We start from the raw sequence: 25,090 nt of genomic DNA, 5'->3' as shown, positions 1-25,090 counted from the left end.
CTTAGAGTTTACTTTGAATTTATTATATTTTTAGTAGAGAAATGGATTTCTAACTGGTTACGGTTACATTTGTTTTTGTTCGTGAAAAGGTGTATTGGGGTTCGATTGATATGACATTGCATTCTTGAGTGTAAATAAGTTATCCTATAATGTTATAAAGTTCAGGGTAACCTACATACCTATTTCGTTTTTTTTTTGGTATCATACATCTATTGAATGAAAAGTACATTAAAGTTTGCTCTACGCTTAAATCTATATGATATAAATAGAGTGTATCATACAAATAAATAACTTGTATTAGTACTACCATCTACGTTTCATGTTAAGGCTCCAGTATGTTATCCATAATACTTATTATTATTATGAATGTTAAAGTCAAAAATGTGTCTGTCTGTCTGCTAGCTTTTCACGGCCCAACAGTTTAACCGATTTTAATGTGGTACAGAGTTAGCTTACATCCCGGGAAAAGACGTAGGCTACTTTTTATCCCGGAAAATCAAAGAGTTTCCCGCAGGATTCTAATAAGGGTCCATCTGTTAACCGATTTATGTTAAGTTTGGTACAAAGGCAGCTTGCACCCTGAAAATTGACATAGACAACTTCCGGGAAAACAAAGAGTTCAAACGGGTTTTTAAAAACCTAAATCCACGCGGATGAAGTCGCGAGCATCATCTAGATTCTAGTGTATAATAAATAATAACAAAACAGGAAAAACATCAAAATTGCCTCCCGAGAATTGATCCTGCTACCCTTAGCAATCCAATTCTAAGCTATGACAATAAATACGACCTTAACAAACTATAGTGAACAGCAGTAAAATTTCAATTTACAATTGTTACATTCTCATAATATAATTGGACGCCTCCCTTCACACTCTGTCCCTTATCTGCAACACCCTCCTCTACGTACAGACAGATGCACAAACTAGCAATGAGCATTCGACGCAAGATTGCGTTGAGGCCCTTGGGGATTTTTTAACCCCCGACCCAAAAAGAGGGGTGTTTTAAGTTTGACGTGTGTATCTGTGTATCTGTCTGTGGTTGCGTAGCTCCTAAACTAAAAGTGTACTAAATAAATAAATGTTCGATCGCTATACGCTTGCACTACCGCCTACGCTCCTTAATGTAATAACTTCTCTAACGGTGGAAACTCTCGACTGCACGATGGAGGATTTTGTGTAAATTTGATTTTCATTACTCGAAGCATGCGGGATATTTATTTTTAATATCCTGCTGCAAAGTGTTTGTGCTCAACTCGGAGATTATGATGTTGTGATGGAAAAGAGTAGGTTATTAAAGTATAAAATGAATTTAAACTTGCAGTGCATACTTTACGCTCGCCTCTTCTGTAAAATTATGGTTGGGTTGAAGAGTTTTTATTTTAACCATCTGAACATGAATTAGTCTGTGATCATTTTTTATTCAGATTTTCTTACATAATCAAAGTAATGACGTTAAGTACAGTATAACATAATTAATATGTACCTCTTACTTCTAGGAGCTACGTGCGTTTTAAGCAATTAGGAATCACTTGCTGCAACGGTGAAGGAAAACATCGTGAGGAAACCAATAGGGTCCAGACCTTAAAAGCGCCTAACAAAAAATACCTTAAAATGATTTTCATAACGCCCACAGCGTTATAGTAATTTGGAAAAAGAAGTTTTGATCGATCATCATTGGACTGGCCTCGCGGGCTTTTTAGCTTAATATATCACGGCAAGTGATAAATGGCGGGTGTTTATTATGTTCCGGTGAAAAATACCCAGCGGCCTGGTCTGATATAATGCTGCTAAACGTGCCTTGTACAGTGGACAAACAAAATCAAGATATAATAATGAGATATGGATGTTCTGTTTCACTTTGAGAACATTATGGAGAGCCTCGATAGCTCAACGGTTAAGGAGTGACCTGAAACCCAAATGTCGGTGGTTCAAACCCCTGCCGTTGCACTATTGTCGTACTTACCTACTCCTAGTACAAGCTTTACGTTTAGTTGGAGGGGAAAGGGGAATATTAGTCATGATTAACATGGCTAATATTCCTTTATAAAAAAAACTCAGGTCACGATGTTTTCCTTCACCGTATCAAACTGTAGATGTGTCAACTAGTATATTTTAATGTGCAAAAGATAAGGAAAGTATCCAATCCAAGATATCCAAATATCAACCTTATCTGATTCTATTACAGTTGGCATTCGTATATCACAGATAGGTACAATTAGCTAAGTCGGCGGCTCTCCCGACTACTGTTAGCTGTTATTCGTTATCAATCATCATCATCATTCCATTATCAACTCACTACTGAGCACGAGTCTCCTTTCAGAATGAGAAAGATTAAGGCTACAGTCCGCCACGCTGACCCAGTGTGGATTGGCAGACTTCACATACCTTAGAGAACATACCGGAAACACTCAAGCATATTTTCGTTACGACGTTTTTAACTCGTATTTAACGTGCTAAAGGTAAGATAGACCCAAGCTTTTACTCAGCAAATTAGTTGTCACTGCAAGTTGCAGCGACCGCCCGGAGCGTGTAGACGCCGCTTAATTGTGTATGTTGAACTTGTGACCCGTAATTAAGTTGTAAGATCACGTTAGGTGTAAAGGTATAGCCCCGATAGTTCAATGGTTGAAGACGCAGACTGGTATCCGAGAAAACGGCGGTTCAAACTTCATCCGTTGCACTATTGTCGTACTTATTCATACTGTGAGTTACTTTGATGCTCTTATCTTGATCTCCTCCTTTCTGATCAATTAGGTAAATAGACTTCAAGCTCTCTCCATTGCCTGTTGAGTGACCCTGAGCTTTCTTATGAGGTCCATATTTATCGATCATGTCTTGGATTCATATATACCACTAGAATCACGCACTATTCGAAGACTTTGGGTCTGTCTGTTCTATTTTTACCCCCCGACCCAAAAAGAGGGGTGTTATAAGTTTGAGGTGTGTATCTGTGTATCTGTCTGTGGCATCGTAGGTCCTAAACTAATGAACCGATTTTAATTTAGTTTTTTTTTTGTTTGAAAAGTGGCTTGATCGAGAGTGTTCTTAGCTATAATCCAAGAAAATCGGTTCAGCCGTTTGAAAGTTATCAGCTCTTTTCTAGTTACTGTAACCTTGACTTGTCGGGGGTGTTATAAACTTTTAATTTACACTTGTGCACGTCTGAAATTCCTATGACTGCACAGGATTACTCGTCAAAATATATAAAACGCTTTCACAATATGCTTTATAAAGCATATGAGACTGAATACTGTGTGCCCAAAATCCAAATAATTCCCACTGTGTTCGCCATGTTGAAACAGTATCCATTATTGCGGCGATATTTCGCAGTCTGCTAAACAATGCAGCTTAATGAACACGTCCCACTGTGGGGGTCCCTACGGACGTGGAGATGGTTTCTAGCCACGCGAGTTTTTCTCCGAATACCAGCTGTTTCTTGTAAGTGACCCTGTAAAAATGTGTCATTCTAAAGTAACACGGGCTCAGATTTAACATACAATAAGTAGGTATTAAGCATTCAAGGTAGGTACTAAAAAAGGGCTAATTTTCTGATAGGTATTGAATTTTCTCATGATTGCTGGTGACATTCAGTTAGTTAAGTTTTAAAACTTACTTAACCGAATAAGTTTTAAAACTGTTCGATACGCTTTTCTCTTCATAAATAGAGTAGGAAATATTTCACATACTTAAGAGAGGTCTCTCCGTCACTCGCTCCATACAAACGTAGTTAAAATTTCATTTGAATATTAAGCAACCAAAGTCCATGAAATTTTGCAGACATATCCTAGAAACTATTATCTATGCCTGTGGTTTTCCAGATTTCTGTTAAAATATTCGGTTTCAAAGTTACGCGGTCTTAAAAATTCACATACGAATTTTTGAGCCCCTGTCATTTTAAAACTACATATTTTTTAGAAAAATTTAAAACACAGGCACAGATATTAGTTTCTAGAATGTGTCGGCAAAATTTCATGAACTTTGGTTGCTTAGTATTCAAATGAAATTGGAACTACGTTTGTATGGAGCGAGTGACGGAGAGATCCCTGTTAACTTCGATAAAATAAGGACGTTCCCGCTTGGGTTCGTTCACGTGAATTAGATGAAAAAGAAACATCTGAACACTATAAAGGAACCATTATCACGGTTGATTAGCCGCGCCTCTTCCTTGGGTATTGCCCTGAAATGTGATCAAAACGATCTCCTCCACGATAAAAATGCTCTGACACAGGCACCTACCTACATAATGTAAATAACTCTTTATATAAGCCTTTGAAACATAGCTTGGACCCTATTATATATTTTGAAGAGTCAATATAGCTTAAATTGTCTTGTACGTTGTTGGTTCAAATGTCATACATTGAACTATGTGTCACATCAATGCAGCTCAAGCAAGCTCCTGATTTTATGGGAGAGAAAAAGAGTCTTCAGAAACATGGAACTTTCTTAATAACCCACTTGTTCCACTATAAGAAGGAAAAAGAAATATTAGTGATGTTAAATTAAATTGAAAACAAAAATTGTGATGATCAAACCAGAGCATATTTTATGTAATTACTTTCTAAGTTTACTCTTTTTAACCCCCGACCCAAAAAGAGGGGTGTTATAAGTTTGACGTGTGTATCTGTGTATCTGTGTATCTGTCTGTGGCATCGTAGCGCCTAAACGAATGAACCGATTTTAATTTACTTTTTTTATTATTATTCTGATGCACGTCAACCCTTGAATGCAAGTGAACTTGATGGTAAGTGATGATGCAGTCTAAAATGGAAGTGGGCTAACCTGGAAGGGGTATATCAGTTTTTATTAAATCCACACCCCTTTGGTTTCTACACAGCATCGTACCTACTACTTTGAAGACAACTTTCATACTTTTCGATCAAACTTGGCATTATAAAATACGACTTTATTTATATAGGTAGTTTGGGTACGTTGTCGCCTCTTCAGTTTACATGCTCTGATTTACGTGAGTCGTAAGTTTTTATTGAAATCAGAAAAAATATACCTTGTAAAAAAATGTTCACGCGCGGCTTTTCAAACAATTATGATGCGAACGCTTGTCGTGTATCGCCCGCGGCGTGTAGACGTGGCCTAATTGTGCGTATGTTTTCCGCCTACTGCAAAAATGATATACAAATCGACCAAGTGCGAGCCAGACAATCCCATAGCGAGTTCCGTAGTTCAGAATTTGGTTAAATAAATCTACTTTCTAAAAACCGAATCCCTTTTATGAACCCCCGACCCAAAAAAAACTGTGTATCTGTCTGTGGCATCGTAGCTCCTAAACTAATGAACCGATTTTAATTTAGTTTTTTTTTTGTTTGAAAGGTGGCTTGATCGAGAGTGTTTCAGCCGTTTGAAAGTTATCAGCACTTTTCTAGTTACTGTAACCTTCACTTCTCCGGGGTGTTATAAATTTTTAATTTACACTTGTTTGGGAAACTATCCCATTCGTGCACGAAGTTTAGTATCATGATCATGATCAAGCCATGGCCGTTCCACTACTGATCACGACGGATCTCCTCTCATAATGAGTAGGGCTTGGCCATAGTTCACCAAGCTGACCAAGTGCGGATTAGCAGACTTTAAACACCTTTGAGAACATTATGGAGAACTCTTAGCATGCCAAGTTTTGACGGTGAAGGCAAACATCGTAATGTTTGCCTTCACCGTCAAAGCAAGTGACTTAAAACCGCACAAAGGTAACTCCAAAAGTAAAAGATTTGTGCCCGGAATTGAACCACTGACCTCCTGAACAGGACGTAGAAGTTTTAACCAGTAGGCTATCACGACTTGTTCTTAGAAAAGTTTCTGTAAACGGACAGTCTCAGTCGCACCATAAGGGTTTCTTTTTTACTATTTTACTAGGTACGGAACCCTATTAAAATACTATGTTCAACTACTAGTTTTAATGAGCAGGAGCTATTTTTTTATAAAGTAACTATAATTTTGAGTTTTTCAAGTTGTACATATTTTTTTGCCGGTGAGAAGTAATTAAAAAAAATTTAGATGCGAAGCTGCAATGGGGCACCCATATATCAACTCTTGCTGGCAAACTGAGCTCTGCTGCTTACGCGGTTAGAAAGATTCGACAATTAACTGACGTGGAGACCGCAAAGATAGTATATTTTGCTTATTTTCATAGTATTATGTCTTATGGAATCTTAATATGGGGTAGAGCGGCAGATATTGGGAGAATTTTTGTATTACAAAAAAGGGCAATACGCGCAATTTATAACTTAAAACCACGCGATTCACTTCGAGAAAAATTTAAGGAAATAGGTATCCTTACCGTAGCCTCTCAATATATTTACAACAACATAATTTTTGTAAGACAAAATATTCTTAGTTACAAGAAGGTTGGCGATCTACACAACAGGCTGACTAGACACCGTAACAGGCTTGCGACTCCTACACTCCGTCTCAGGAAGGTCCAAAAGTCATTTGTGGGAATGGGTATAATCTTCTATAACAAAATTCCTCAGTCAATTTTGGACTTGCCTTTACACAGGTTCAAAAAATCTATTAAAAATATGCTCTTGAGAAAAGCATATTATACTATCGAAGATTATGTAAATGATAAAAAAGCGTGGATTTGAACTTCGATTCGCTCCAGCAATGCGCAGGACTTCAATTGCTTTTATACATGGCATAATATTGTATATCAAATCTTTGAAAAGAGCAACCGCCGAGTTTCTTGCTGGTTCTTCTCGGTAGGAAAGGCATTCCGAACCAGTGGTAGATGCTTGTAGGATAAATACCTGGATTTAGGCAGGATAGGTCACCGGTGGTTTGGAGTCTTCCCTTTCTCGTATTCCGTGGATAGTTTCTTCGAAGCACAGATTCGCAGAACACTTCACTTAATTTTAAAGTTTATGTGATTTTAACTTATGTACTTAGCGTAGCGTTTTTAAAGTTTAATAGCGGGTTTTTGCGTGATTAATTTAGCGTTATATGAGTTTTTTACACAAGCGGCGCGTGGCGTTTGTACAGCGGGCGTCACGCAGTTAGCGGGTTTCAGACTCGACGTGCGTAAACGCCGGTTCAAAGGTAACTGACAGGAGCGGGGTGTGAGAGCGGGTAATAGGATGGAATTTTATGTGTGCGTGAGTGTTTGTATGTGTGTATGTATGATAGCGTGATTAAATATATAATAATAACTTAAGTAACTAGAGGGCGCTTACAACTTCCCCCGCCTAGAGGTAATCCTCTAAACAGAATGAATTCCAAGAGAGAGATAAAAATTATAGCGTTTAAAGCGTTTAAATAGAGTTAATAGCGTTAATAGCAGCCTATTGAGAAGGTAGAGGGCATATCCGAACTACAGGTCTGATGTAGCTTCCGGAACGCGTTCTAACTTTGACTGCTCGAATTATACTGTCTTTCCCTGGATAGAGTTCTTCTATAACTCCTAGAGGCCAGCAAAGAGGATGAACGTTGGAGTCTTTGATTACAACAACAGCTCCAAGACTCACAGGGTTTGATGGAGTATTCCACTTTTGTCTGTGTTGTAAAGAAGTCAAATATTCTTGGCTCCAGCGTTTCCAGAAAGAACAAGTAATTTTAGTTAACAATTGATAGCGGGATAAGCGGCTGTCGGGAATATCCGTTAAATCCTCGACAGGTAAATATTTTGCGGGAGTGAGATTAAGAAAATGATTGGGCGTAAGTGCGGAAAGATCTGACGGATCAGAGCTTAAAATACATAATGGTCTACTATTTAATAAGTTTTCGATTTGAATTATAATTGTATTTAATTCTTCATAAGTAAGGATTTGTGTCCCTACTACCTTGTATAAATGCGTTTTTACACAACGAACGTTAATTTCGCTAAGACCATTAAAATGCGGGCCGTAAGGCGGGCTATGTTTAAATTGAATACGATGTTCTGCGAGGCGATTTTCAATGAAATTTTTATGAGCATTGGACTGTATGAGAGTGTAAAGTTCATCTAATTTGCGTTTAGCTCCAAAAAATGTAGTAGCTCCATCGCTGTATATTAGACTTACAGGGCCTTTGCGTGCGCTTAGTCTCAAAAAAGCTGCAAGAAATAAGTCAGAACTAAGATCTGAGACTAATTCTAGGTGTACTGCTTTGGTAGTCATGCATGTAAATATGCAGACGTACGCTTTATGACTTTTAATACCTCGGCGGCGAATGTGAGTTACAAAGAAAGGTCCCATGTAGTCCACAGCGGTGTGAACGAAGGCTTTAACTTGCGCTACTCTAAAAGCGGGTAACTCTCCCATTTGTGGAAAAGTAGATTGAGGGTTGGTGCGAAAACAAATATTGCATTTGTGTACACGTTGTCGAACCAAGTTTCTGGCAGCAATGATCCAGAACTTCTGTCTGAGTAAAGCGAGTAATAACGCGGGTCCTGTATGCAAATTAGTGATATGATAATAATCAACTATTAGTTGAGTGATGCGGTCTTTAGAAGGTAAGATTATTGGATGTTTTTGACCAAAATTTAATTGCGAATTGCTTAAACGACCACCAACTCTGATGATGTCGTCTGCGAGAAATGGGTTAAGTTTTAAGATCGATTTCGAGCAAGGTTTATTATTTTTGAGAGCGTGAATATCTTGAGAAAAATGTTTATTTTGAACATAGCGAATTATATAAGTTTCTGCAAAATCTAGATCTGAAACTGTAATAGAACCGCGTGATTTTAAGCGTTTGGAGAATCTTAACATGTAAACAATGGTGCGCAATAATTTAGACCAGCTAGAAGAGCGTTCGGCTAAAATATCAATCGGATGTTGAGCGTCGGAAACAGAAGTTTCAACTGCTAGAACAGTAATTTTTGCTTCTTCAAAATTTTCATTATGAGCGTTTACTTGAAAAGGCGTTATAGGCCATCGCGATATAGGATGCGTTGTCCACTGAGGAGCGTTAAACCAAAGTTTGCGTTCTAATAATTCTTTCGGCGTGACTGGACGAGATATAATGTCCGCAGGATTTTCGCGTCCTTTTATATGATACCAATGTTCAGCAGATAACTTTGAATTAATTTCGGTAATCCTATTGGCAACGAATGTATGGTATTTATATGCGGGAGAATGCAGCCATGAAAGAGCTACTGTAGAGTCCGAAAATGCGTAAATGTTATTTATTTTGCAGCGCTTGCTAAGAGTTTCACGTATCAAATCAATTAAACTGGCTAATAGAAGAGATGCGCAAAGCTCGAGTCGAGCGAGTGATGTTTTCTTAAGCGGTGCGACTCTAGATTTTGAAGCGAGCAAATGAATAGATCCAGAAGAATGTTCATCTGAACTTACGCGTATGTAAACGGCGGCTCCATAGCATTTTTCACTAGCGTCAGAAAAACCTATGAGCGTTACATGGGATTCAGAGTTCATCCCTACGTAGCGTGGAATTTTGATTTGTTCTAAATGTGGTAGTTCATTACAAAATTGTTCAAACTGTTGAGCGATTGAGCTGGGTACTGGAGTATCCCAGTCGAGATTTAATTTCCAACATTCTTGGACGAGAAGTTTCATAAAAGCGGTAACAGGACCTATTAGACCGATTGGATCGAACAGGCGCGCGGTAATTGAAAGAATTAAGCGTTTTGTATAATCGCGTGGACTCTCATTAGCGTTGATTTTAAAAGTAAAAGTGTCGAGTTTAGGATGCCACTGCATTCCTACTATTTTTGTAACGTCTTGAGCATCTGAATCAAAATTAATTGCGTGCGGATTTTTATGAGAGCTAGGAACTTCATTTAGAAATTTAGTGTCATTGGAGATCCATTTGGTTAAATTGAAACCACCTGAGTTGAACATATCGACCATTTCATGATAAGTTGCTTTGGCTTTCTCAAAACCATCGATTGAGTTTATGTAATCGTCCATGTACATGTGATGAGTAGCTTCATTAGCTGCGAGCGGGTACCTGTCAATGCTGTCTTCAGCTAGGTGACGCACGACTCTCATAGCGAGATAAGGTGAACTAGATACTCCAAATGATACTACGGTGAAGTTATAAGTGTCAATAGATTGCTCAGTGTCAAATCTAAAAAGAATTCTTTGAAAAGCGTGATGCGCGGGCGTTAAATTTAATTGAAAATAATGTTTTTCAATATCTGCGGTTACTGCGATTGAGAATAAGCGTAAATTTATTAAGAGTTCAAATATGTTATTTTGTAAGTTAGGACCTACATATAATAAATCGTTAAGCGATTTTCCGGAGGTAGTTCGACTTGAAGCGTTTAGAACGATACGAGTTTTCGAAGTCTGCTTATCAGGGCGATAAACAGCTCTGTGCGGAATATAATAACACTTTATATCGCGTGAAGGGTTGTCTACTTTCGTGAGATAACCTTTGTCTATGTATGACTGAATGGTTGCGTTATAATCTTTACGAAGAGCGGGATTAGCGTTTAACTTCTTCTCTAATTGAAGAAAGCGGAGTTTGGCGATCGAGTATGAGTCACCGAGTTTAGCGGGATCATCTTTAAAGGGTAAGTGAACAGTATATCGGCCTGTTTCATCGCGTGAGTAAGTATCTTTAAAGATGCGTTCACATGCTTCATCATCAGGGCTTATGTGAATTTTATTAGGTACATTTTCTAATGACCAAAAGCGTTCAGTAATTTCATCAAGTGACGGAGAGTCTGTGTGACATAAAAAAGTTTTAAAATCGTTTGAGCGGTGGTTCGAGTTGTGAGCTGCGCAGTCTGCTCTCCCCATCAGTATGTAGCCTAGCGTGCTTTGAACCGCGACTACAGACGAACGAGGCGAGACCACTCTGTCACACCCAAGCAAGAAGGGGAACAGTTCATTACCGATTAGGCAATCGATCGGCCCTGGAGTATGATAATCGTCGTCAGCCAATGGCAATGCGTGTAAATGAGTTAACTGGGAAACATCGATACGAGCGTTTGGTAAGTGGTCGGTAATTGTGTCTATCACCCTAGCGGTAATAGTATAAGAACAGCGTGAGTCAAAGCGAGAATAAATTTTAAATGTTACAAATCCCAGTGATGTGCTTTCTGTTTGACCAATGCCTTTTACAACTGACGGAGCGAATTTAATTTTCAAATTTAAGCGTTGACAACATTCTTTTGATATAAAATTAGTCATTGAACCTGTATCTAAAAATAAACGGATAGCGTATTGCGTATTGTTACTACATACATTTACTTTCGCGGTAGGTAAAAGTACAGTTGTATCTTGTGAGTAATTGCGTGAAGAGGTAGTCACCGAAAGTGCTAATTCTGTAGGATTGGTTGGCGGAGCGTGAGGTGCGGGAGGTGGTGCTGTAATCTTTGGCAAATCACTAGATTTATCATTCTGCGGTGGCATCTGTATCGGAGTGTTATTGTTGTTAGCACCATAGCGGTTCGGTGAGTAAGCGGTGGCATGTGACTGTGAGGTCCCGGGTTCATACCTAGGCTTAGAAAAAGAGCTACATAACAGACTGTGATGTGAGCTAGATGCACAGTTCCCACATCGACCCTGGCTCTTACAGCGGAATTTTAAATGAAATCCTAGGCAGAACTCACAAAATCTATTTTTTCTCACTATGTCTAGCTTAGTTTTAGCGTCTTGATTTTTAAAAACCTCACACTTGTAAAGCGGATGAGCGTCTTGATTTTTACAGATTAAGCACTTACGTTGAGTATTTTGAGAATTTAAATTATAATTATTGTTGTTGCTGACTGTACTAGTATAAGTCTGAGTTTGCGATTTAGGTTTATATGAATTAGGTTTTTTATTTGGAGTTTGAGTGTTAACTTGAGCGGAGCGTAAGGTTTGTATTTTTAATTGTTCTTTTAAAAAATTATTTAAATCGGAAAAGGTAGGTATTTTAATGTGTTTGTGATTTTGTTCAAATAATGACACAACATCTTTACTTAACTTTGAGAGTGCAATGTGTGTAATCATAAAGTCTGATAAGTCTGGTATTTCTAGGCGTTGCAGTGCCGCTTGCGCGGAGCAAAATTGATCAACAAAAGATTCGAGCGGTTGATTTTGTTTGCAATTTAAAATCGTATCTATATATTGAGTAGCTTGCACTCTAGTATCTTGATATTTCTCTAATAATGCGTTCCATATAATAAGATAATTCTCAGAGGTGGGTGGTATGCCAGAACAAACCAAAAGCGCCTTATCAGTTAAGCAACTAACTAAGTATTGGACTTTCTGTACGTCAGTGAGTCTATTGTTGTTATGTATTAAGTTCAAAAAGTTTTCGTAAAAGACAGTCCATTTTGACGGACAGCCATCAAATGTTTTTAAATTCAGTGGAGGTAATTTTTTATTTAACAAACTGTATTGGTTGTCAAACTGTGACACAGCAGATTCACTTTTAATTTCATTTAGAGTATATTGAATTTGACAGTATAATGTGTCAAATGCGCCTAGCGGGGCATAGTTCGGCGTATAAACAGGGTCATGTTTCAAATAGGCTGAAATTAAATCGTCTATAACTATCGCGAAATCTTGACGTAATTTTTCTAAACTTTGAACGCGAGACAAGAAATTCGTTTTGTTCACAGGATCACTCACCTTCAGACTTAAATCATATATTTGTTGAATTGATAAAAACAAGAATTCTTTCTTAGCCTCTAATCTAACAATAGTTTCGTTAGATTTCGACATTCTGATATCTGATATGCGATAATAAACGTTATTTCAAGCGAATAAGACTCAATACGGGCGAATAATTATTTCGATATAATTTTTATAATGAGTTAGTTGTAGGTAGATATAAAATGTTTTAATCTTTAAATATTGAAAAATATACATAAATAATTATATATAATGCGTTAATATAATGTAATGCGTGGATCTAAACATAAATATGCGTAATTATACAAGATTTTTGTATATTTTTGTTAGCGGCGGTACCTATGTTCCGAACGTAATTCTATTGCAATGAATATTGAAATATACAATAAATAGCGTGTTTAGTGTTGAATTGTATATGAATACGATTCTAGGAAGAGAAATTGGATACGGTGCGATAGGACCAGAGAAATTGTAGGATAAATACCTGGATTTAGGCAGGATAGGTCACCGGTGGTTTGGAGTCTTCCCTTTCTCGTATTCCGTGGATAGTTTCTTCGAAGCACAGATTCGCAGAACACTTCACTTAATTTTAAAGTTTATGTGATTTTAACTTATGTACTTAGCGTAGCGTTTTTAAAGTTTAATAGCGGGTTTTTGCGTGATTAATTTAGCGTTATATGAGTTTTTTACACAAGCGGCGCGTGGCGTTTGTACAGCGGGCGTCACGCAGTTAGCGGGTTTCAGACTCGACGTGCGTAAACGCCGGTTCAAAGGTAACTGACAGGAGCGGGGTGTGAGAGCGGGTAATAGGATGGAATTTTATGTGTGCGTGAGTGTTTGTATGTGTGTATGTATGATAGCGTGATTAAATATATAATAATAACTTAAGTAACTAGAGGGCGCTTACAATGCTTTTGACGATTCGAAAGAACTTGTAAAAGTCTAATTGAATAAAAACATTTTGAATTTGAATTTGAATTTGAATTTAAAAGTGTACCTATTTATTTAATTTACCTTTAAAATATTTCGTTCATTGTTACAGGTAAGTTCATCTATTTTGAATGACGTGGAAAGGTAGAAAAAAAAATTCAAAAGTAAGTATGATAAGAATATTAGCCGTATTGTCTATAGTCTTTATGCTTTCATGTCTAATTTAAATATATGTCGGTTTGTGCGTTTAATTTTCACTGTGTTATAGTGGTGAGGGCTGTGGTATTATCAGTTCCGGGTTCGATTACCGGCAGGAATATTTGGGATTTTATAATTTCTAATTGTTCTCTGATACTCCGATTACCATTTCGACCTGTAGAGTCTTATGTACCCTACTTTAGATAAATTATTTTTTTTTGACTTTGACTTTGAAACTAACAAGTGTAAATTAAAAATTTATAACACCCCCGACGATCTAAAGTATTTCAGTTTTCCAAAACATCATTTTCAAATAAATAATTATGTATTTAGGCAACGTCCATCTTGACAGCTTGACATTTGTCTATTGACATGATATTATGAACCTAACGGTTATCTAACCTTCTTTTCTACAAGAAAACTAGAAAAGAGCTGATAACTCTTAAACGGCTGAACCAATTTTTTTAGATTATAGCTAAGAACACTCTCGATCAAGGCACCTTTCAAACAAAAAAAAGTAAATTAAAATCGGTTCATTCGTTTAGGCGCTACGATGCCACAGACAGATACACAGATACACAGATACACAGACACACAGATACACAGATACACACGTCAAACTTATAACACCCCTCTTTTTGGGTCGGGGGTTAATAAACACAAGTCAACAACTCTTTACTGTTTCATCATAGATATAATTACTGAACATATTGCAGGGGTGGGTGAATCTGTTTGTTGTGACGCGGCATCTGCTTGTGTCAGATACATATGACGGTGGGTGAGCGGTGGGTGACGTTTTAATGAGGTACTCTACGCTAATAATAGACGTACTATAGGCACTAGGACCCTCGAATAGTCACTACATCGTGTTACTGCGACAGTGTAACAAAAAACTGGCGTTTAGATTTAATTCAGTTTTTTTTTATTACCTTCATATTAATTTTTATTGCTGTGCATTCGGTTTAGTCATCTAAATATAGGTATAAAAGGAAAACTTGACTGACTCATTGTCTGACTGACTGACTGATCTATCGACCCACGTCTCAAAGTACTGGACGGATCGGGCTGTTTGGCATGCAAAACTTCATGTTATCTCCATTTAATTTAAAGCTATTAATTGTAGTGTTAAAAATCATGGTGTCTGTTAGTGTTGATCTTCCTTTTTACGAAAAATCAAAATAGGTACATAAATTAGCAAATATAATAGCCGCATTGTAACACAAGTGTACCTAAATTACAAATTTATAAGACCCCGACAAGTGAAGGTTACAGTAACTAAAAAGAGCTGATAACTTTCAAACGGCTGAACCGATTTTCTTGGATTATAGCTAAGAACACTCGATCAAGCCACCTTTCAAACAAAAAAAAAACGAAATTAAAATCGGTTCATTAGTTTAGGAGCTACGATGCCACAGCCAGATACACAGATACACACGTCAAACTTATAATACCCCTCCTTTTGGGTCGGGGGTTAAAAAGTGGCGTGCCATATTAATATAGGGCTTCCGTCTTAAAACGAGAGCTCGTGACGTCATCAAGGGCTGTCTCACATCGATGGGTTAATTTTCACGCGTTATTTGCATCGAGTCAAAGGCGCGAGTTAACGCCGACATCTGCATACAAATGGGTGTAATTTAGCTCTGTGACAACCATGAGGCACTGCGAGCTAGACAAATGTTTGCGTAGGATGCCTCCATACATGCGACTTGCCTCGCCTTCAATACTTACAAGTGCTGTACTAATTTATCTGTCTTATGAGGATTGTCATCATCATCATTCATTCATTCATTCATTGATTCATCATTATCAATCGATTGACGTCACGGACATCGGTTTTTTGAAAGGACTTCCGCATGAAAGGGTCTTTCTTGTGCCGCCTGAATCTAGTGGCTACCTGCGATTCGTTTAAACTTTAATGTCATCAGGTCACTTAGTAATGGGTCCTCCATCGCTGTGCTTTCCAGGGCGAGGTCGCCATTTTAGCACCTTGGGACCCCAAAGTCTGTCATGTTTTCGAAATGTGCCCTTGCCACTACTATGTCAATTACTCTGGTTCTCCTACGGATCTCCTTATTTCTGATTTGATCACGTAGAGAAAGTCCAAGCATAGCTAGCTCTCTCCATCTGCAGAGTGGATCTGAGCTTTCTTATAAGAGCTAGTGATGTTGGGGGATAATGTAATTAATTAAACTTGAGTAAACTTGTCACCAAATCCATTAAAATCAACCGAGCCTACCAAAACTGAAAACTATGCACACACTTGTTCAGTAACCCTTAGTTTACACAAGGATGAGGACCCCTTGATTGAAGGTTCTTTCATATCAACCGAGTCGGCTGTCGGGAAGTGATTTACTTGATAAAGCACACTGGGATTATCTATTAGATCTATCTAGTAGAGCTAAATTAAATGCGTGACAGTTTGTGTGCGAAGTACTTCATTTTGGTGATGCGTTGACAACTGTGCATATTTGATGAGACACATCTGAGATGCAAAATGTTTTGATTTACTTTCGCTCGTGTAGATTATTCTTTATTTTTTATTATTTATTTGAGTGAATAATTAAAATCTATATTTGACATTCACTACAGTTCATATTATAAATGCGAAAGTTTGTCCTTCAATCTCGTCACAACGGAGCAATGAATCAACGTGATTTCTTGCTTGGATATAGACATAAAAGTAGCGTATAGTGCGCGACAGGTTGAGATGGCAACCGGGGTCGGGACGCCCCGCACACTAGTTGCGTACTATAGATTACTCTTTTCCCAAAAAATTCAAAGATAGATAGATAGATAAAGCTAAATCTACGCGGATGAAGTCGCGGGCATCAGCTAGTAATAAATACGAAAAACCGGCCAAGTGCGAGTCAGACTCACGCACTAAGGGCTCCGTACTCAGATATTTTTCCAACATTTTACACGATAAATCAAAAACTATACATAAAAATAAATAAAAATCTGTTTTAGAATGTACAGATAAAGCCCTTTCATATTAGGATACCCCACTTGGTATAGTTATCTTACTTTGATAATTGAAACATGTTTTAATTTTTTTTAATGATGTAACCACAAATTCGCGGTTTTCAGATTTATTCCTGTACTTGTGCTATAAGACCTACCTACCTGCCAAATTTCATGATTCTAGGTCAACGGGAAGTACCCTATAGGTTTCTTGACAGACAGATAGATAGACAGACAGACAGACAGACAACGAAGTGATCCTATAAGGGTTCCGTTTTTCCTTTTGAGGTACGGAGCCCTAAAAATTACTCAAATGAAAGATTTTAGTGTGTATAAATTCGAAATATAATACATTACAACTTACAGATCAAAAATGAATTAGTATAAACTGTAAAACACTTCATTTTTGGTGTGAATATACGGATGAATAAAGAACATAGAAAGAAGTAGAGGCACATTTTCCAGTTAATATGAAAAGCGGTCGTCACCCCCGAGGCAAAGCCTGTGTATTATGTAGTATATTTTGTGCTAACGAGAGCCAGCGCATCTTCATAAAGAGCATTGGCTAATTAGGGGTTGTTTTTATAAATAAAAATACAAAAAACCGTCAAAGGCTTTCATAGAAACGTCGCATAAAGTGACTGGGGAGGTATGAATGATTTTGTTCGCAAGACTTTCTAATGAGTTTCTCGCCTTTCAACAGCATTTTTCGTGCAATTTTGACATTTAATTATATAGGAATAGGAGTTAAATTATTTTGAATTTTTAGCTATGTAATGCTTCTCTCATCCTTTTATTGTGCTGTAAAGTTCGTTGAATTATGTAAAATTATTAAAAGGTCTACCATAATACCAGGTAAATTGAAATTCTTTTTAGCCTTTTTACGTTATATTTTAATGTCTATTTTATAAAAATGCTCTTAAGTAGTTTAGGCGTTACGTTGGAACATACGTAAATACAAACATACATAGAATGCTGAAATCATAATCTTTCTTTTTGATTTTACTGTAGTCTGGTAGTTTGCCAATCCGTACGGGTACACTATGGCCTAAACCCTTCTCATTCTGAGAGAAAACAGAGTACCTTAAGTTAGTCGGGTATAAGAAGATTTATTACGACTGTATCAAATAGCTTTTATAAATAAAGCGAGCATATTCCATAAAGGTATGTGAAATAATATAATCGTATGAGGTAGGGTAGGTATGTGGAAGACTAATTAAATATTTGCGTCTGCAAAGTTACGTGTCTGCGGGCAGAAACTAATAACATGCCACTAACAGCTCTTATCTTTCATATATACATAGTCTAAGAACCCACCTGATAAGTGAGAGTTTTGATTTAAGTTCAAAGTCTCAACAGAGTAAGAACTCCGACAGAGTGGGATAGGAAAAACGAGCGTATTTTGAAATTGCTCAGACTTTACTTATAGTTAAAACGAAACAGATTTCTGCCTCTAATGTAAGAGTCAAAGGTTTAGATAACACGCTTACTTTAAATAGTGACCAACATCAGAGCAAAAGACAAGAATTTTAGATAAAATTGTTTAAAATTTTAATATGTACCTATATAAGTCAAGATTGAATAGGTATCTTCTAGGCAAGCGCGCTCCATCTAAGGCTGCATCATCATTTGCCAGCAGGTCTGACTGCAGCCAAGTGCTAGTCTATTTAAATAAAACCATTCAAGAAACTTTCTGCACTTTGTCTTTATCATCATCATGAACCGATAGATTTGTCTGGTAGGAGGTTTCGGCTGTGGCTAGTTACCACTCTACTGTTGTTCTTCTGTCTAGCCTAATTATTCGTTGAGCTCTCACACTATAAACTCTAGCCAAATACGTTGAAATAATCAGATGGCTTTATAACTCCACCAACGACAGAGTATCAACTTAGTTCATAACTTCGTACAGGTGGTACTTTGTCTCATTAAATTGTTGGATCAACTTCGCATACGGATATGATCGTACTAATTTACTGCGATATGGTTCTATTTCCTTTGACTTGGCGAAAGATTTACAACCTTGTTTAAGCGTAATTGGATGAGTATAGAGTAGAGAGTCGCGTTGAGAAATACATAGTTCTATTTGCGTAGGATGCCACATCGAGTTGGAACTTTGTTTTGCCAAAGCTATTGACGAAGTTTTTAAATGAGTGAGTGAGTGAGATGATTCACCATAATCAGAGTGAACTAGAGTGAGGGAGCTCTCGGTTTGATCCTGAATGACATGTCAAATATTAGGCTATGGGTGATGTGAAAACTAAGCTATTCATAGGGTGCCTAGCGTCAAATATAGGAGCATCTCACGCCGAAACCTCAAATAACAACGTTGCTAAGTAAAATATTATCTAGAGATTACAGATAGTTTAAATATAGGGAACAGAGATAATCCGCACTGAATTGATTTTACAATCCATCTTTCAGTTCGTCTGTAGATTGAGAAAAAAAAAATTGGTTCTTAGTAAGTCAAAGTAATAAATAATTTTACTTTTGAAGATAATGCACAAAATATATCTATACTAATAAAGGGGTAAAGTTTTTAACTTTGTGTGTAGGAAGTAGTCTTTGAAACTGCTGAACCGATTTTGAAAATTCTTTCACCAGTAGAAAGCTACATTATTCATGACTAGATTAAAGCTACATTGGCTATAATTTATTTTCAAAAAGTTAGAGATCTTTACTAAAATTATAATAAACTACCCGTGCGGAACTGGGACGGTTTATTATAATTTCAGTAAATGCCTTAATTGAGTTAAGTATCACTCAGTAGGTAATTGTAATAACCCAGTTTCAAACCAACATGCTTCAATACAATTATGTCATTAAACATTTACATGCCGACCTCTTTCATGGCCTGAAGTAGTTTTCGAACGAAATTGACCTGATTTTCTATGGCTATTGAAAGCCCTTTCATTGTGGTTTTCCATTTTAACTTTTATACTAATTAGATACATTACCTACTACACCCCTCGTTTCCTCCCCCACTAACTTGATAAGGGCATTGAACTAAATTAATACCTATAGTGGCGATAGCTTAGTGATTAATACCTTGGTCTCCTGTTCAGAAAGAAGGTCGGAGGTTCGATCCCGGGCACAGACCTTTAAAGTTTCAAGCGCGAGTCTGACTCGCAGACGAAGGGTTCTGTACCACCGTACAAGAAATAACACTTTTAATGGAGGTAATTTTGTTTTTTTTTTTTTGTATTTGTTGTTATAGCGGCAATACAAATACACACTCTGAAAATTTCAGGTCTCTACCTATTATGGTTCACTAGATATAGCCCGCTGACAGACAGACGGACGAACGGAGGGGCAGATGAATTTTAGTAATACGGTCCCGTTAATAGAGGAACCCTAAAAAGCTAAAGCAAAAAAGAATCCTAAGGGCTTATTAAAGTTTTAAAAAACAACCATCGGACCGAGAAATGCATGGAAAATAAAATAATCCCTAATTAAAAACTCGACCAAAAACAACGGACCGACCCTATACAGCCACTCGTTCGCCGGAGGGCCGAGGATTTTCATAATATTTGCATAATCTGACCTTGCAGCCCCAATCAAAGCCCTTGTGTGCGCCCCTTATTACTTTCTGCTTTGTGGATAACCTTCAAATCAAGCTAATTTTGCATTATTCATGTTAACTAAAAAGCCTAGTGGTCAAGAGGTCGGCCTCCTATTCCGGGGGTCGGGAGTTAGATCCAAGGCATGCAACTTTTCAGAGATACATTACATATATTACTTTCTTTAAAGCTAAAGGGAAACATTGTGAGGAAACCTGTATACCTGAGGGTTCTCCATAATGTTATCTAAGGTGTGTGAAGTCTGTCAATTCGCACTGAGCCAGCGTGGCGGACTATTGTCTAAACCTTTCACTTAGACTTTCAGAGCTTTCAAAAACTAAATTAAAATCGATTCATTAGTTTAGGAGCTACGATGCCACAAACAGATACACAGATACACACGTCAAACTTATAACACCCCTCTTTTTGGGTCGGGGGTTAAAAAGTCCAGCAGTTGATACTAAATCGAGTGCAAGTTAAGAATTCCAAACTAGCTGATGCCCGCGACTTCGTCCGCATGAATTTAGCTTTTTAAAAATCCCAAGGTTTTAAAAATGGGAATTCTTTGATATTCTGGGATGAAAATTAGCCTATGTCACTCTCCGGGTCTTTAACTTATCTATACAAAAACACGTTATCCGTTGCTCCGATGTGGTGTGATTGAAGAATAAACCAATAAACAATAACATACATACGGCATATTATAATGGCACAAGTCAGGATTTAATATTTTCTAAATATTACTTCACATTTCTTTCTCCCTTGAGTTAAATAAAACAGAGATACAAAAAAAGCAAAAATCTTCTTTAATATTGCCTCCATATATATTTAAACTGTGCCATTTATCAAGAAAATGCAATCGTAACAAAGACATTAAACTCCGAAGCGGTAATATCTTTAAGTAATATTTATTACGCAACTGTGGGGTAATTATTTAGGAGTAACTTCTCCCCCTTGGGGGTAGGAGGGGGGAACGGGGCCGTCTAATAGACCGAGCACGGATGAATAAACTTCATACATATATTTTACGTGGGCTCTCAGGTAAGTGAATTATTATATGCGCTACTAGCTTATGCCCGCGTCTTCGTCCGCGTGGACCACACAGATTTTCTATAGTTAAACTATACACTATACTATATTTTAACCCCCGACCCAGCAAGAGGGGTGTTATAAGTTTTACGTGTGTATCTGTGTATCTGTCTGTTATTTTAATACTAGATGATGCCCGCTTCGCAATTTTTTTATGGAACATCGCAAAGTTACTCTACAGATTAAAAAAAAAAATTACGCAAATCGATTCAGAAATCTCGGAGATATCAGTGCACACAGGTGGAAAACACATTTCCTCCATTTTTAAAGTCGGTTAAAAAAGTAGCCTATGTTACTCCTTGGTCAATTCTCTACTTGTCTGTGAAAGTCCTGTCAAAATAGGTTCAGCCATTCCGAAGATTAGCCCGTTCAAACAGACAGACACTTCAATTTTATTTATTAGTATAGAATAGATTAGTATAGATTAACTATTTACTATATTTACTAACTATTTAATATACTATGTACGGTGTTAGCGACTAGCAACTTTTTCGCACTCCTGTATTGTTATATTGTCCTATAAGTTGCAAACTTTGCATTACATGGTGTTAGAATTTAACCGATGATAAATCATTTTTGGCACTTTTCTATATACAAATTATTTTATTATTCAATTCAAAAGTGGCGTTATTTCAATTAAGCGATATAAAAAGGCAATCTCGTGGACAAAAAAGGTAAAATTTGGTCATTTTCCCGCCACTATTTACGCTCAGTTATCTACTGCGTGCACACTAACTGGCTAATTGATTTTCACGTCCAGTGAATAGGGGTGTCGCATGCCTAGAAAACGGATTATCAAACTATAAATACCCCGGTATTTTTGTTATCTATAGAAACCGGACAAATACAAGTCAGACTCGGACGAAAGTTTCTGTAACATCGTAGAAAAAATAACCATTTTTATTAAAATAACATGGCGGCGATTTTAAACTTTTTATGGTTTGTTGTTTAAAAGCAATGGAAATACACCCGTTGGAGAAATTACGGTTCTCTACCTATTACGGTTCATGATATACAGCTCGCTGATAGACATACGGTTGGACAGATGGACGGACAACGGAGGAGTAGTAATAGGTCCCGTTGGTTTTTAGTATGGACCTACAAAGTATGAGTAATGTCGACAGTAAAATAATGCACTACTAAAAATGTGTACCTATGTTATATTTGATTATACTCAAAAGAATGGCAGCAACTGATTCAAATATGTATTGATAGACTGATTGTTAGATGTAATAATATTACATCTAAGTGTGAAAGTGACATTTGAAAGTAGGGTGAGCGATATTTATATAATATTTTATATTCCGTAGTTTAAATATAAGATAAGGTTAAATGTATCGTAATTGTATTATCAGTTCTACATTCATTATTGACAAATTTACTAAAAGGAACTTCTTAATAGATCGTTTGCGTTTTGGCAGCCCTAGATATGAATCTATTTCCATCAAACTGGTATGGAAGTTTATTTACAGGAGAATCGAATTATTTTTTGGACTAAAAGTTCACTGAAATGTAAATATTATATTTGACTGTTAAAAATATTTTAACTTTGTGCATTGCAGTTGCATCTATTTCATATTTTATTTTGAATGTTTTTAGTTAAAATCTTTGAGTTATTTTAAAGGTTTTTTCGATAGTATTTTAGTATTGATATTTTTTACATTTTGTAACTTGCGCATATTTTGTTTATTAACCCCCGACCCAAAAAGAGGGGTGTTATAAGTTTGACGTGTGTATCTGTGTATCTGTCTGTGGTATCGTAGCTCCTAAACTCATGAACCGATTTTAAGTTAGTTTTTTTTGTTTGAAAGGATGGCTTGATCGAGAGTGTTCTTAGCTATAATCCAAGAAAATCGGTTCAGCCATTTGAAAGTTATCAGCTCTTTTCTAGTTACTGTAACCTTCACTTGTCGGGGGTGTTATAAATTTTCAATTTACACTTGTATTTATAAGGGTTGAAAATCTCACCGATTTATATGTCAAAATATTAGGTACTAAATGATGCATTAATTTCGTTCGCGTGGATTATTTTATTTGATTTTTCACTATAAATTACCGTCTATATCGTCTCGAATTGTATACAAGGAAAACCTGATTTTCATGATAAATACAATACAACTAGCGCTATGTATCGGCAGTTCTCGGATAGTTGTTGGCTTTAAGTGCTGTTTAACTTTATCTTGTTTGCATAAGCTCTTCAAAAGAAATAGCTAGATAAAAAAAAAGAAAAGAAATTTGAAGCCGGCAACAAAAACATTACAAGAAAGTTATCCCATCACAGAGTTATGATATCTACGGGGCGAAAAGGGTTTTATTGGTCCGGAGTTAAGGGTCCGGCCAACACAATAAACGATGTTATTGAAACTCTTCTTCATACAAACACTGCTCTATACTTTCATTTATTTATTTATTCAGATACAAGTTAGTCCTTGATTGCAATCTCACCTGGTGGTAAGTGATGATGCAGTCTAAGATAGAAGCGGGCTAACCTGGAAGGGGTATGGCAGTTTTTATTAAGCCCATACCCCTTTGGTTTCTACAAGGCATCATACCGGAACGCTAAATAGCTTGGCGGCACGGCTTTTGCCGGTAGGGTGGTAATTAGCCACGGCCGAAGCCTCCCGCCACACCAGACCAGTGATTTAGGAATTGGAAAATTCCCAACCCTGCCAGCAATCGAACCCGGGATCTTCCACTAATAAGACTACAGCGCTTACTACTACGCCAGGGAGGTCATCAAAGTAGCTATTATGCAAAATAGCTAATACTAGCTGATACTCGAGACTTCGTCCGCGTTGATTTAGTTTTTTGAAATCCCACAGAAACTCTTTGATTTTCCAGGACAAAAAGTAGCTTATGTCACTTTTCAGGTCCTTAACTATATCCATGCAAAAAATCACGTCGATCCGTTGCTCCGTTGCGGTGTGATTGAAGGACAAACCAAGAAACTAGTACCGCCGACGATCCGTTTTTTAGAACTCTTTTTTGCTCAAAACGGTATTGAAGTTTCCTTGTTCACATCTGATTGGCATCAGCTTTGAACTACACATGTATCAGCGTTTTCATCCAAAAATCCATCCAACTTTTGCCGAAACCAAATAGTATTTCGTCATAGTAAAGTACAGTTTACCTCAGATATTACAATCTCAAAATGTTCCTTGTAGCAGGCGCTACTTTGTGGAATTATAACTACAAGCTTAACCCATTTGAGGCCAAACAAAAACTAGAAGGGTAACCTTAGATTTTTTTTTAGTTTATTAATTATTAGCAACACAAAGATACAAAAAAAAAAGAAAAAAGTCTTTATAAATATTTTTCAGGATTTTACAGGGGTGTACCCAAATTGGCACAATGGCCACTTAAGAGTAAAAATTCGTAATACAAGATTTGTCATTAATGAACTGTTTTCTTGCGTTTTTACGACCCCAACGGAGTAATTTTGGCAAATGATACAAGGAATATTCTGAGGAAGCTTTTCAGGAACGTGATCAGCGCCGTCTAGTTGTGACGATGGGCGAGCAGATTGGCTTTGGATTAATTCCTTGAGATCAATTCTGGCTAAACTTCGTCGAGATAATAATTCGATCCATGGGGTAGTCTTTATAGGCAATCGCTATAGGCATTTCATATTGTCATGTCAATCATGTAAGTGAATGAGATCCACTACTATTTTTGCCGTGAAGGCCGATTCGATACAGCAATATTGATTGGTCCATTTCGTCCACTCCATTCATGCCCTTGTTGTAGATTTGGAACAAATGTGGAGTCTTTCATACGATTTTCGTTCAGAATTCAATCGTAAGATTCTGTGTTAGTTTTCAAATAACTTGCAGTACACT

The 25,090-nt window shown here is 37.1% G+C and overlaps 1 protein-coding gene and 1 long non-coding RNA gene across 2 annotated transcripts in view; both read left to right on the top strand.

Moving 5' to 3' along the window:
* LOC123873193 (acyl-CoA:lysophosphatidylglycerol acyltransferase 1-like) overlaps nt 1–25,090 on the top strand; it is a 175,362-nt gene that overhangs the window by 82,326 nt on the left and 67,946 nt on the right. The gene's annotated exons all lie outside the window — the stretch shown is intronic.
* On the top strand, nt 1,944–24,531 carry LOC123873198. Its single transcript, XR_006797634.1, has 4 exons — nt 1,944–1,953; nt 11,750–11,759; nt 19,158–19,163; nt 24,448–24,531. It is a non-coding gene; the product is annotated as an uncharacterized LOC123873198 (long non-coding RNA).

This window comes from Maniola jurtina, chromosome 16 (genome assembly GCF_905333055.1).
Source record: "Maniola jurtina chromosome 16, ilManJurt1.1, whole genome shotgun sequence".
NCBI lineage: Eukaryota > Metazoa > Arthropoda > Insecta > Lepidoptera > Nymphalidae > Maniola > Maniola jurtina.
This window is presented reverse-complemented; position numbering and strand designations above follow the sequence as displayed.